At 39.7% G+C, this 15,412-nt stretch overlaps 1 long non-coding RNA gene across 1 annotated transcript in view; it reads left to right on the top strand.

The window, feature by feature from the left end:
* The first annotated feature begins 7,476 nt into the window (after positions 1-7,476).
* LOC145536197 (uncharacterized) overlaps positions 7,477-15,412 on the top strand; it is a 79,531-nt gene continuing 71,595 nt past the window's right edge. The window contains exon 1 of the long non-coding RNA XR_014075697.1: positions 7,477-9,229. This is a non-coding gene — a long non-coding RNA (uncharacterized LOC145536197). The remainder of the gene's footprint in view (positions 9,230-15,412) is intronic.

Genomic DNA, 15,412 nt, shown 5'->3' on the forward strand with positions numbered 1-15,412 from the left:
ATTCTTTGGCACTCAGCTTTCTTCATACTCCAACTCTCAAATCCATATATGACTACTGGAAAAACCATAGCCTTGACTAAATGGACCTTTGTTGGCAAAGTAATGTCTCTGCTTTTCAATATGCTGACTAGATTGGTCATAACTTTCCTTCCAAGGAGTAACTTCATGGCTGCAATCACAATCTGCAGTGATTTTGGAGCCCAAAAAAATAAAGTCAGCCACTGTTTCCACTTTTTCCCCACCTATTTGCCATGAAGTGATAGGACTGGATGCCATGATCTTAGTTTTCTGAATGTTGAGCCTTAAGCCAACTTTTTCACTCTCCTATTTCACTTTCATCAAGAGGCTCTTTAGTTCTTCTTCATTTTCTGCCACAAGGGTGGTGTCATCTGCATATCTGAGGTTATTGATATTTCTCCCAGCAATCTTGATTCCAGTTTGTGCTTCCTCCAGCCCAGCGTTTCTCATGATCTACTGTGCATATAAGTTAAATAAGCAGGATGACAATATACAGCCTTGATGTACTCCTTTCCCCATTTGAAACTAGTCTGTTGTTCCATGTCCAGTTCTAACTGTTGCTTTCTGACCTGCATACAGGTGTCTCAAGCTCTATACAGTCAGCAAAAACAAGACTGGTAGCTAACTGTGGCTCAGATCATGAACTCCTATTGCAAAATTCAGGCTTAAATTGAAGAAAGCAGGGAAAACTACTAGACCATTCAGGTATGACCTAAATCAAATCTCTTACGACTATACAGTGGAAGTGACAAATAGATTCAAGGGATTAGATCTGACAGACAGAGCGCCTGAACATCTATGGACAGAGGTTCATGACATTGTACAGGAGGCAGTGATCAAGACCATCCCCAAGAAAAAGAAATGATAAAAGGCAAAATGGTTGTCTGAGGAGGCCTTACAAGCAGCTGTGAAAAGAAGAGAAGCGAAAGGCAAAGGAGAAAAGGAAAGATATACCCATTTGAATGCAGAGTTCCAAAGAATAGCAAGGAGAGAAGAAAGCCTTCCTCAGTGATCAATGCAAAGAAATAGAGGAAAACAATAAAGTGGGAAAGACTAGAGATCTCTTTAAGAAAATTAGAGATACCAAGGGAATATTTCATGTAAAGATGGGCACAATAAGGACAGAAATGGTATGGACCTAACAAAAGCAGAAGATATTAAGAAGAGGTGGCAAGAATACACAGAACTATACAAAAAAGACCTTCATGACCCAGATAATCATGATGGTGTGATCACTCACGTAGAGCCAGACATCCTGGAATATGAAGTCAAGTAGGCCTTAGGAAGCATCACTATGAACAAAGCTAGTGAAAGTGATGGAATTCCAGTTGAGCTATTTCATATCACAAAAGATGATGCTACGAAAGTGCTACATTCAGTATGCCAGCAAATTTGGAAAACTCAGCAGTGGTCACAGGACTGAAAAAGGTCAGTTTTCATTCCGATTCCAAAGAAAGGCAATGCCAAAGAAGGCTAAAACTACTGCACAATTGCACTCATCTCACATGCTAGCAAAGTAATGCTCAAAATTCTCCAAGCCAGGCTTCAACAGTACGTGAACCATGAACTTCCAGATGTTCAAGCTGGATTTAGAAAAGGCAGAGGAACCAGAGATCAAATTGCCAACATCCACTGGATCACTGAAAAAGCAAGAGAGTTCCAGGAAAACAGCTACTTCTGCTTCATTGACTATAACAAAAACCTTTGACTGTGTGGATCACAACAAACTGTGGAAAATACTTAAAGAGATGGGAATACCAGACCACCTGACCTGCCTCCTGAGAAATCTGTATACAGGTCAAGAAGCAACAGTTAGAACTGGACATGGAACAACAGACTAGTTTAAAATGGGGAAAGGAGTGCATCAAGACTGTATATTGTCATCCTGATTATTTAACTTATATGCAGAGTACATCATGGGAAATACTGGACTGAATGAAGCACACGCTGCAATCAAGATTGCCAGGAGAAATATCAATAACCTCAGATATGCAGAGGACAGCACCCTTATGGCAGAAAACGAAGAAGAACTAAAGGGCCTCTTGATGAAAGTGAAAGAGGAGAGTGAAAATGTTGGCTTAAAGCTCAACATTCAGAAAACTAAGATCATGGCATCTGGTCCCATCACTTCATGGCAAATAGATGGGGAAACAGTGGAAACAGTGACAGAGTTTATTTTTGGGGGGCTCCAAAATCACTGCAGATAGTGACTGCAGCCATGAAATTAAAAGAAGCATGCTCCTTGGAAGAAAAGCTATGACCATCCTAGACAACATATTAAAAAGCTGAGACATTACTTTGCCAACAAAGGTCTGTCTAGTCAAAGCTATGGTTTTTCCAGTAGTCATATATGGATGTGAGAGTTGGACTTTAAAGAAAGCTAAGTGCTGAAGAGTTGATGCTTTTGAACTGTGGTGTTGGAGAAGCCTCTTGAGAGTCCCTTGGACAGCAAGGAGATCCAACCAGTCCATCCTAAAGGAAATTGGTCCTGAATATTCATTGAAAGGACTGATGCTGAAGCTGATACTTCAATTCTTTGGCCACCTGATGCAAAGAACTGACTCATTGGAAAAGACCCTGATGCTGAGAAAGATTGAAGGCGGGAGGAGAAACAGATGACAGAGGATGAGATGGTTGGATGGCATCACCAACTCAATGGAGATGAGTTTGAGTAAACTCCGGGAGTTGGTGATGGACAGGGAGGCCTGGCGTGTTGCAGTCCATGGGGTCACAAAGAATCAGACATGACTGAGCGACTGAACTGAACTGAATGTACCAGGATTGGTTAATAAGCTGTGCCCTATGTGACATACGAATGAAAGATGTTTGTAACAGGGGAAACTAGGTGTGGAGCATTTAGGAACTCTTCATACTATCTTTGCATTTTTTTCTATAAATTTAAAGCTTCTAAAATAAAAAGATGTCTAAACTACACAAATACACACACACTTACAATGCATGACCTCACTCTATTACCTTGCTCCCCATGTGTAAAAAGATCAGAATTAACTGCTTGAAGTGATTTCCTACAGGTGCTTGTTTCTAATAAACACTTGATCTTTTCAGACACAGTACTTTCAAATCCTGAAAGTGTTAAGGAGAAAGATGACCTCTCTATATTTGTAGGATTAGAAAATTACAAGTAAAAAAGAATACAAAACAATTCCTACTTATCCATCCAGAATTACTAGAATACTGAACAACAACAGGGTTAAATAAAGCTTTGTTTTGGGGAGACAGTTTGTAAGTTTGTAGTTGTTTTTCAGTCACTAAGTCATGTCCAACTCCTTGCAACCCCATGGACTGGAGCATGCTAGGTTCCTCTGTCCTTCACTATCCCCTGGAGTTTGCTCAAATTCATATCCATTGAGTCAGTGATGATATCTAACCATCTTACCCTCTGCGCCCCCTTCTCCTCCTGCCCTCAATTTTTCCCAGCATCAGGGTCTCTTCCAATGAGTCAATATTTGTTCACAATTATCACATCTGTTCTCCAGGAAATAGCCTTATCAATAAAAGAGTCATTCAGAATTCTTAGAAGTCTTTCTGTTATATTGTGACATACTTAGGTAAGCAACACAGAACAATAATTTTATTAAATTATTCCCTCATTCCCTAGACACCCTATACACACACACACACACGTGCACACACAAAATTTAATGGAAGGGGAAGATTATGCAGTAAGGGAGAAGAATTTAAAAGTTTTGAAGAAAATATCAAGGCAGCACAAATTACATAAGCACAAAATTTCAAAGCTAGACTAAATCATAAAAAATCTGGTCCCAAATGCTCAGGATGCAGACAGGAACCTAAGATCCAGAAAGATTACTGACTCACCTAGAATCACAAACCATAAATGCTTTTTCAACAACATCAGGCAGGTCACTCCCTTCAGACTCTTTAGTTTTGCTACGCACAGAGCCAATAAATTATTTACAAGGTCAACAAAAAATCTCATAGAGGTAATTTGACTTGTGTTTATGAAACAAAATAGAAACAATACTGTATATATTTAGAGTTCCAAAGAATAGCAAGGAGAGATAAGAAAGCCTTCCTCAGTGATCAATGCAAAGAAACAGAGGAAAACAATAGAGTGGGAAAGACTAGAGATCTCTTCAAGAAAATTAGAGATACCAAGGGAACATTTCATGCAAAGATGGGCTCAATATAGGACAGAAATGATAGGGACCTAACAGAAGCAGAAGATATTAAGAAGAGGTGGCAAGAATACACAGAAGAACTATACAAAAAAGATCTTCATGACCCAGATAAGCACGATAGTGTGATCACTCACCTAGAGCCAGGCATCCTGGAATTCGAATTCAAGAGGGCCTTAGGAAGCATCACTATGAACAAAGCTAGTGGAGGTGATGGAATTCCAGTTGAGCTATTTCAAGTTCTGAAAGATGATGCTGTGAAAGTGCTGCACTCAATATGCCAGGACATTTGGAAAATTCAGCAGTGGCCGTAGGACTGGAAAAGGTCTGTTTTCATTCCAATTCCAAAGAAAGGCAATGCCAAAGAATGTTCGAATTACTGCACAGTTGCACTCATCTCACATGCTAGCAAAGTAATGCTCAAAATTCTCCAAGCAAGGCTTCAACAGTACATGAACTGAGAACTTCCAGCTGTTCAAGCTGGATTTAGCAAGAGAGTTCCAGAAAAACATCTACTTCTGCTTTATTGACTATGCCAAAGCCTTTGACTGTGTGGATCACAACAAATTGTGGAAAATTCTTCAAGAGATGGGAATACCAGACCACCTGACCTGCCTCCACAGTAATCTATATGCAGGTCAAGAAGCAACAGCTAGAACCAGACATGGAACAACAGAGTGGTTCCAAATTGGGAAAGGAGTACATCAAGGCTGTATATTGTCTCCCTGCTTATTTAACTTATATGCAGTGTACATCATTGAAAATGCTGGGCTGGAGGAAGCACAAGCTGGAATCAAGATTGCTGGGAGAAATATCAATAACCTCAGATATGCAGATGACACCACCCTTATGGCAGAAAACAAAGAGGAACTGAAGATTCTCTTGATGAAAGTGAAAGAGGAGAGTGCAAAAGCTAGCTTAAAATTCAATATTCAAAAAACTAAGATCATGGCATCCAGCCCCATTGCTTCATGGCAAATACATGGTAAACAATGGAAACAGTGACAGACTTTATTTTCTTGGGCTCCAAAATCACTGAAGATGGTAACTGTAGCCATGAAATGAAAAGAAGCATGCTCCTTGGAAGAAAAGCTATGACAAACCTAGACAGCATATTAAAAAGCAGAGACATTGCTTTGCCGACAAAGGTCCATCTAGTCAAAGCTATGGTTTTCCCAGTAGTCATATATGGATGTGAGAGTTGGACCACAAAGAAAACTGAGCACCGATAGATTGATGTTTTTGAACTGTGGTGTTGGAGAAGCCTCTTGAGAGTCCCTTGGACTGCAAGGAGATCAAACCATTTAATTCTAAAGGAAATCAGTCCTGAATATTCACTGGAAGGACTGATGTTGAAGCTCCGATACTTTGGCCACCTGATGTGAAGAACTGCCTCATTGGAAAAGACTCTGATGCTGGGAAAGATTGAAGGGAGGAGGAGAAGGGGATGACAGAGGATGAGATGGCTGGATGGCATCACTGATTCGATGGACATGAATTTGAGTAAGCTCTGGGAGTTGGTGATGGACAGGGAGACCTGGCATGATGCAGTCCATTGGGCCACAAAGATTCAGACATGACTGAGTGACTGAACTGACTATGAAACAAATTAGAAATAACACTGTATATAGTAGAATGGTCCATAAAAATACCTTTTTACCCTGGTTATGACCAGCTGTGGTATTGGATTCTTTTAATAAAACCTGACTTCACCATAAGAATCAGAAACAGATGTATGAGGAAATACCAGAGTCAAGTGTTAACTCAAACTTTGCATTTTATTCTCTGGCTTGTATCTCAATACAACTGAGACAACTGAGCTTCAATTTCCTCTTTAAACAGGAACAACAATTTCGTATCTTACCCAGGGACCATGAGAATTATTAGCACTTGACACCCTCTGTCATCTTTCCCATCTGAAGAGTGATGGGATTTTCCTTAGTGTTACAAAGTCCTAAGTGTGCTAATCTGACCATCCCAGGCCACTATCTGCTCTTGTAACCGACTGACCACCCATCATTCCAGGAGTCACACATTCTTATGTCACTTGGTTGCACCTTAACATCTTTAGAAAATGTAGCAGAAAAACCTGCCAGGTGGCGGTAGTGGTAAAGAAGCCACCTGCCAATGCAGGAGATGTAAGAGACGCGGGGTTCAATCCCTGGGTCTGGAAGATCCTTTGGAGAAGGGCATGGCAACCCACTCCAGTATTCTTGCCTGGAAAATCCCATGAACAGAGGAGCCTGGCAGGCTACAGTCCATAGGGTCGCAAAGAGTTGGATACAACTGAAGTGACTTAGCATGCATGCCTAGCAGAAAGAGCAAAGGACAGACAGAAGTCAGGAAAAAGAGTTTTTCGCTCAGAGCCGCCACTGCCTTTCGTATGACGTTCAACTAGTCACTTCCTCCTTTTGTATAATGAAGGGATGGGACCTCAATCTATGTTCTCTGTGGCTCTGAGGATCCCTATGAGCCCTTCAGCTTGGACAAATGACTCTAGAACTCTATATGCAGGCAACATCAGGCAGGCTGAAAATGAAGATGACATCCGGCCTTTTGCGTCCATATCAAGTTTTCAAATCAGCTACGAAGTTCATCTCAGCATGTGGGCTTCTAGGGCCTTTTGCCACTCCCTGACCCAGACAGGGGTTGCTGAGATGACTCAAGGGGAGGAAGGTGGCAGGTCCCCTGTCAGAGACAATTAATTAACCTTGAAGTCATTATTTCTACTCCATAGTCTGTATTCCCCTGACTAGAAGAGTAGGAAAACCAATCATGACAGTGTTTCTGAAATGGAGGTTGATAATTACAAAGTAGAATTTCTCAGGAAGGTGAGAAGGGACATTGACCCTATTCATATTTATAAGCTTGATATGTCTGAATCTCATTATGTCTATTTTACAGGTAAGGAGGAAATGTACTTTCCCATTTTTCTTACCTCATCTCCTTATCCTACCCAATACACACTCTGGAGAGAATATGGAATCCCTTTCATTCTAACCTCAATACAGGTTTAGAAAGCTGCTTTCAACAAATATCCCAACTAGAGGCTCTCAGCTCACTTTCCGGAGCAAAAATGGTCAGGTCATGTGACCCTGAAGAGTAGAAGCATTTCAAAATCACCTTTAAGGGGACCAGAAAAGAATGTCAGGCTTCCCAGGTGGTGCTAGTGGTAAAGAACCCACCTGCCAATGCAGGAGATGTAAGAGACACAGGTTCAATCCCTGGGTTGGGAAGATCCCCTGGAGGAGGGCATGGCAACCCACTCCAGTATTCTTGTCTGGAGAATCTCATGGACAGAGGAGCCTGGTGGGCTACAGTTCATGGGGTCGCAGAGAGTCAAACACGACTGAAGCAACTTAGCAAAGCACAAAGAACGTGGAAACCAGATTATTAAGAGTCTCAAAGGCAGTGAACAGGTTCTAGGTCTGGGTAAGATGAAGTACACACACTCCAGGCTGCCTTTTCCACTAAATGAAGCTATCAAACCTGAACAGAAAGCATGGGACAACTATTTTGAGAAAAAGTAAAAATTAGCAGAAAGTTGGAGAAGACGACCAGTATCAAAAGTACCACTGACCCAGTGCTGAGTTTCCCATTCTTCCTTTAGTTGCCTTCTGGCCTAAAACCCAAAATCCAGAATTGAACACCAGGTCAGGACAAAGAGATCTCTGAGAAGCCCTCTAATTAGGGTTCAAAGAATGGAAAACAAGTCTCCTGACACCTGAATACAATGGAAGATATCCCCTTTTTCTACTGTTTTCTTTTTTCTTTTCTCTCTCCCCTTCTCTCTTCTGTATTCTCTCATGACCAAGCTCCCCAGGAAATTCCCTAAAGAAAGCATCAGTGGCACAAACAGTGGGGCCACAAGAACAGCTAAACATAAAGTGAAGGTCAGAGAAGCAGTAATCCCCAGAGAGTGGGGGAAAGTGAAAGCAAAAGTCGCTCAGTTGTGTCCGACTCTTTGCGACCCCACAGACGATACAGTCCATGGAATTCTCCAGGCCAGAATACCAGAGTAGGGAAAACTCCACTTTTGTTTCTCCCTGTCTTCCCATCACTTGGCCCCAGATGTGAGCAAAATTGTGAAAGTACACAGCAGAATGAGATAAGGAAGGCCAATTTTCTGGCCAGAGGACCAAAAGGAAAGTCTCAAACAACCAGAAAGTTCAGGGGATATGGCTGAAGAGGAGCTTGGCAGAATGACCTGGCCCTGGAAACCTGTTGTTTATAAACTTCTGAGCTCACTGCTAAGCTGTGCATATGTCAATCTGACGCAAAAGTGCAAAGATTTTGAGAACTGAACTCCAGGAGAGACCACTGTCCAAGGCCCATACTGGCAACTGAAAATAGATGTAATGCTGAAGCAAAGTCCACAAAAATCTGGTCAGAACTTGCAGCCCAAACCCAAATGGTTGCCTGCCAAAACAAAAGCATCAATTTCTTCATGGATTTAAACAACACAGAAAGGCTTATAATGTCCAAAGTGTGCAAGATAGAATTCAAAAGTACTTAGCTTGTGAAGAATTAGGAAAATTCTCAACTTGCATGAGAAATCTTGAAATGAATGGAATTATAGAGTATCTTGGAGGAAATGGAAAGAGAAAATAGAAATTTTAGAGCTGAAAAATACAAAAGTAAAAAAGTTCTTAAAACTCACTAGATGGACTCAATAGTACAGTGTGGTGCATAACATACATCTAAAGAAACAATGACTGAAAACCTCCAAAATTTAGCAAAGGAGATAAACCTACATATTCAAGAAGCTCAGCAAGTCATATATAAGACAAATCCAAAGATATCTATGCTTAGGTACATCAACATCAAACTGCTGAGAACTGTTCATGGTAAATCTTAAAACTGAGGAGTGTGATTTATCCAACGTTCTTTATTTTGAAAATCGTTTGGTTATTCTGTTTTCTTTGCTTTCTATATAATTTTAGAAACAGCTTGTGTGTTCCCTGGTGGTTCAAACTGTAAAGAATCTGCCTGTGATGCAGGAGACCTGGGTTCAATCCCTGGCTCAGGAAGATCCCCTGGAGAAGGGAATGGCAACTCACTCCAGTATTCTTGCCTGGGAAATTCTATAGACTGAGGAGCCTGGTGGGCTACAGTCCATGGGGTCTCAAAGACTCAGACACGACTGATTGACTAACACTTCAACCTCCACAGTATATCTGGTGTATGTATGTATGTACACACACACACACACACACACACACACACACACACACACACACACACACACACACACACACACACACACACACCCCACACACATATACTGCTAGATTTGGGTAGAACTGACAACTTAACTATGTTTAATCTTCCAATACAGGAGAATGGTTTATCTCTGCATTTATTTAGGTCTTCTTTGATTTCTTTCATCAGCAGTTTGTAGATTGCAGCACATAGACCCTATACATGTTTTATTAGATTTATATAAAAGTATTGCATTTTGGACTTATTGTAAATGGTATTATTTTTTCAATTTTGGTTTCTAATTATTCAATGCTGATATACACAAATACAATTAATTTTTGTGTATCAACATTGTATCCTGTGACCTTGCTAAATTCTGTTATTAGTCAAGAAACTTTGTTGTTGATTTGTTAAGATTTTTCTACGTAGAAAATCATGTTTGCAAATAGGGAAAATTTTATTCCCTCCTTTTTAATCTGAATGCCTTCTATATCTTTTTCTTTCTTTATTCTACTGGCTAGAACTTCCAGTACATATAGTGATGAATAGGAGTTGTGAGTGGAGAAATCCATGCTTTGTCCCCACTCTTATGAGGAAAGCATTTGATCCTTTACCATTAACTATGATGTTAGCTGTAGGGGTTTTGTAGATACCTTTTACCAACCTGAGGAAGTCCTTGTATTTCTAAGCCACTGAGAGCTTTTATCATAATGGATGATGGATTAGTTTTTTAAAGGATCAGTTGATAAGCCTACATAGATTCTCTTCTTTATACTGTAGATTCTCTAGATATGGTGGATTATATTGATCATTTTTTAAAATATTGAACCAGTCTTGCATTTCTTGAATAACTCCATTTAGTCATGCTCAATTATTCTTTTTATATTGCTAAATCCAACCTGCTAATGTTTTGTTGAGGATTTTTACATCTATGTTCATGGGGAATACTAGTTAGTAGTTTTCTTTTCTTATAACATCTATATCTAGTTTAGATATCTATTTTTGCATATTTCTTAGTTTAGGTCCCCTAAAAGCAGGGCCTGAGACAAAGACATGGGTACTAGTAATTTATTTGGGGAGTCACTTCCAGGGATCAGGATGAAGGCAATTGGAAGACTAACATAGAGAAGACCATATAGCTAATAAGTCTTAGGATATGTTTAACCTGTCTAAGAAAATGAATTGTAGTTTTAGAAATTTGGAAAATTCAGTTTTCAAATATAATTATCAATTAAATATAATTCCTATCTACTCATTTTAAAAAATTGGGGAGTGCTCTAGATAAAATATTAACAGTAGTCTGAGTTATCATAAGGTAGAAAAATGAATTTCTATATTAATCAATTTAGATTTTTCACCCCCCCACAATCCCCACATTTTGAGTGAATTAGTGATACTTTATTATAGTTCTGGCATTTTGGAGGGATGAGAAACTTCGAAATTATAATTTGAAAAAGCATATTCTTACTGTAATTGCTTTGATTTGCTTTAAGTCATGATATTAATATATTTTGAAATTTCAAACTACATGGAAAAGGTGTGAGGTTTCATACATATCAAAAGGCAGTCAAAAGTTATCATTGCTATAGTTGATTCTCCTCTCCAAAGCATACACACATACACACATGCTCTCGCTTTCATTTCTGGTCTTCCCACCAGGGCTTGCAGGAAAGTGTGCAAACACAGACAGACACACAAACAGTAACTCATAGGAAACTAAGCCCCTACTCTGTATCCACCAGCTCAGAACATTAGAACATGTAATATTCCTCCTGGAGCAAACAATCTGACTGGAGGAACAAAACTCACACAAGAAGAACTGAGGGAATACTTAAAGCAACAAGTGCCACCCAGTGGTCAATTCTTTTGGCTTGGGAACTTGTTCTAATGCAGGTGCCCTAGCCACATCTTCAAACTGCCTGACTTCAGGTTATATGACAAACCTACAGTCATCAAGACAGTATGTTACCAGCACAAAGACAGAAATATAGATCAATGGAACAAAATAGAAAGACCAGAGATAAATCCATGCACCCATGGACACCTTATGTGTGACAAAGAAGGCAAGAATATACAATGGAGAAAAGACAATCTCTTTAGCAAATGGTGCTGGGAAAACTGGTCAACCACTTGTAAAAGAATGAAACTAGAACACTTTCTAACACCATACACAAAAAAAAAACCTCAAAATGGATTAAAGATCTAAATGTAAGACCAGAAACTATAAAACTCCTAGAGGAAAACACAGGCAAAACACTCTCTGACATAAATCACAGCAGGATCCTCTATGACCCACCTCCCAGAGTAATGGAAATAAAAGCAAAAATAAATGAATGGGACCTAATTAAACTTTAAAGCTTTTGCACAACGAAGGAAACTATAAGCAAGGTGAAAAGATAGCCTTCAGAATGGGAGAAAATAATAACAAATGAAGCAACTGACAAACAATTAATCTCAAAAATACATAAGCAGCTCATGCAGCTCAATTCCAGAAAAATAAGCGACACAATCAAAAAATGGGTCAAAGAACTAAACAGACATTTCTCCAAAGAAGACATACAGATGGTTAACAAACACATGAAAGGATGCTCAACATCACTCATTGTCAGAGAAATGCAAATCAAAATGACAATGAGGTACCATCTCACGCCGGTCAGAATGGCTGCTATCCAAAAGTCTACAAACAATAAATGCTGGAGAGGCTGCAGAGAAAAGGGAACCCTCTTACACTGTTGGTGGCAATGCAAACTGGACAGCCACTATAAATTAAAAGACACTTACTCCTTGGAAGAAAAGTTATGACCAACATAGACAGCATATTAAAAAGCAGAGACATTACTTTGCCAACAAAGGTCCGTCTAGTCAAGGCTATGGTTTTTCCAGTGGTCATGTATGGATGTGAGAGTTGGACTATAAAGAAAGCTGAGCGCCAAAGAATTGATGCTTCTGAACTGTGGTGTTGGAGAAGACCCTTGAGAGTCCCTTGGACTGCAAGGAGATCCAACCAGTCCGTCCTAAAGGAAATCAGTCCTGAATAGTCACTGGAAGGACTGATGCTGAAGCTGAAACTCCAATACTTTGGCCACCTGTTGGGAAGAACTGACTCATTTGAAAAGACCCTGATGCTGGGAAAGATTGAAGGTGAGAGGAGAAGGGGAAGACAGAGGATGAGATGGTTGGATGGCATCACTGATGCAATGGACATGAGTTTGAGTAAACTCCAGGAGTTGGTGATGGACAGGGAGGCCTGGTGTGCTGCAGTCCATGGGGTCCAAAGAGTCAGACATGACTGAGCAACTGAAATGAACTGAACTGAACAACCACTATGGAGCACAGTGTGGAGATTCCTTAAAAAACTGGAAATAGAACTGCCATACAACCCAGCAATCCCACTGCTGGGCATACACACCAAAGAAAACAGAATTGAAAGAGGTATGTGTACCCCAATGTTCATCGCAGCACTGTTTACAATAGCCAGGACATGGAAGCAATCTAGATGTCCATCAACAGAAGAATGGATAAGAAAGCTGTGATACATATACACAATGGAATATTACTCAGCTATTAAAAAGGACACATTTGAATCAGTTCTAATGAGGTGGATGAAACTGGAGCCCATTATACAGAGCAAAGTATGTCAGAAAGAAATACACCAATACAGGATATTAACGCATATATATGGAATTTAGAAAGACGGTAACGATGACCCTATATGCGAGACAGCAAAAGAGACACAGATGTATAGAACAGTCTTTTGCACTCTGTGGGAGAAGGTGAGGGTGGGATGATTTGAGAGAATAGCATTGAAACATGTATATTATCATACGTGAAATAGATTGCCAGTCCAGGTACGATGCATGAGACAGGGTGCTCAGGGCTGGTGCACTGGGATGACCCTGAGGGATGGGATGGGGCAGGAGGTGGAGGGAAGGTCAGGATGGGGAACACATGTACACTCATGGCTGATTCATGTCAATGTACGGCAAAACCCACCAAAATATTATAAAGTAATTAGCCTCCAATTAAAATAAATAAATTAATTCAAAAAAATAAATAAGCCTGACAGAGAAATACAAATACCAAATGATTTCATTTAAATGTGGAATCCATAATCAGTTTTGAGTTTATTTTTGGGTATGGTGTTAGAAAGTGTTCTAGTTTCATTCTTTTACAAGTGGTTGACCAGTTTTCCCAGCACCACTTGTTAAAGAGATTGTCTTTTCTCTGTTGTATATTCTTGCCTCCTTTGTCAAAGATAAGGTGTCCATAGGTGTGTGGATTTACCTCTGGACTTTCTATTTTGTTCCATTGATCTATATTTCTGTCTTTGTGCCAGTACCATACTGTCTTGATGACTGTGGCTTTGTAGTAGAGCCTGAAGTCAGGCAGGTTGATTCCTCCAGTTCCATTCTTCTTTCTCAAGATTGCTTTGGCTATTCGAGGTTTTTTGTTTTTCCATACAAATTATGAAATTATTTGTTCTAGTTCTGTGAAAAATACCATTGGTTGCTTGATAGGGATTGCATTGAATCTATAGATTGCTTTGGGTAGTATACTCATTTTCACTATATTGATTCTTCCAATCCATGAACATGGACTATTTCTCCATCTACTTGTGTCCTCTTTGATTTCTTTCATCAGTGTTTTATAGTTTTCTATATATAGGTCTTTTGTTTCTTTAGGTAGATAACTATAAAACTCCTAGAGGAAAACATAGGCAAAACACTCTCTGACATAAATCATAGCAGGATCCTTTATGACCCACCTCCCAGAATATTGGAAATAAAAGCAAAAATTAACAAATGGGACCTAATTAAACTTAAAAGCTTTTGCACAACAAAGGAAACTATAAGCAAGGTGAAAAGACAGCCTTCAGAATGGGAGAAATTAATAGCAAATGAAGCAACTGACAAACAATTAATCTCAAAAATATACAAGCAACTCCTGCAGCTCAATTCCAGAAAAATAAACAACCCAATCAAAAAATGGGCCAAAGAACTAATAAGACATTTCTCTAAAGAAGACATACAGATGGCTAACAAACACATGAAAAGATGCTCAACATCACTCATTATTAGAGAAATGCAAATCAAAACCACAATGAGGTACCATTTCACACCAGTCAGAATGGCTGCTCTCCAAAAGTCTACAAGTAATAAACGCTGGAGAGGGTGTGGAGAAAAGGGAACCCTCTTACACTGTTGGTGGGAATGCAAACTAGTACAGCCACTATGGAGAACAGTGTGGAGATTCCTCAAAAAACTGGGAATAGAACTACCATATGACCCAGCAATCCCACTACTGGGCATACACACTGAGGAAACCAGAATTGAAAGAGACACATGTACCCCAATGTTCATCGCAGCACTGTTTACAATAGCCATGACATGGAAGCAACCTAGATGTCCATCAGCAGACAAATGGATGAGGAAGCTGTGGTACATATACACAATGGAATATTACTCAGCTATTAAAAAGAATACATTTGAATCAGTTCTAATGAGGTGGATGAAACTGGAGCCCATTATACAGAGTGAAGTAAGTCAGAAAGAAAAACACCAATACAGTATACTAATGCATATATATGGAATTTAGAAAGATGGTAACGATAACCCTATATGCAAGACAGCAAAAGAGACACAGATGCATAGAACAGTCTTTTGGACTCTGTGGGAAAAGGTGAGGGTGGGATGATCTGAGAGAATAGCATTGAAACATGTATATTATCATATGTGAAACAGATCGCCAGTCCAGGTTCGATGCATGAGACAAGTGCTCGGGGCTGGTGCACTGGGATGACCCAGAGGGATGGGATAGGGAGGGAGGTGGGAGGGGGGTTCAGGATAGGGAACACATGTACACCCATGGCTGATTCATATCAATGTATGGCCAAAACCATTACAATATTGTAAAGTAATTAGCCTCCAACTAAAATGAATAAATGAAAAAAATAAATGTGAAATCTAAAAAACCAACAAACAGAAAATAAGAACAGTCTCATAGATACAGAAAGTAAACTGGTAGTCACAAGA

The sequence above is a fragment of the Giraffa tippelskirchi genome, chromosome X, assembly GCF_054371585.1.
Source record: "Giraffa tippelskirchi isolate mGirTip1 chromosome X, T2T-mGirTip1v1.2.pri, whole genome shotgun sequence".
NCBI classification, from domain to species: Eukaryota; Metazoa; Chordata; class Mammalia; order Artiodactyla; family Giraffidae; genus Giraffa; species Giraffa tippelskirchi.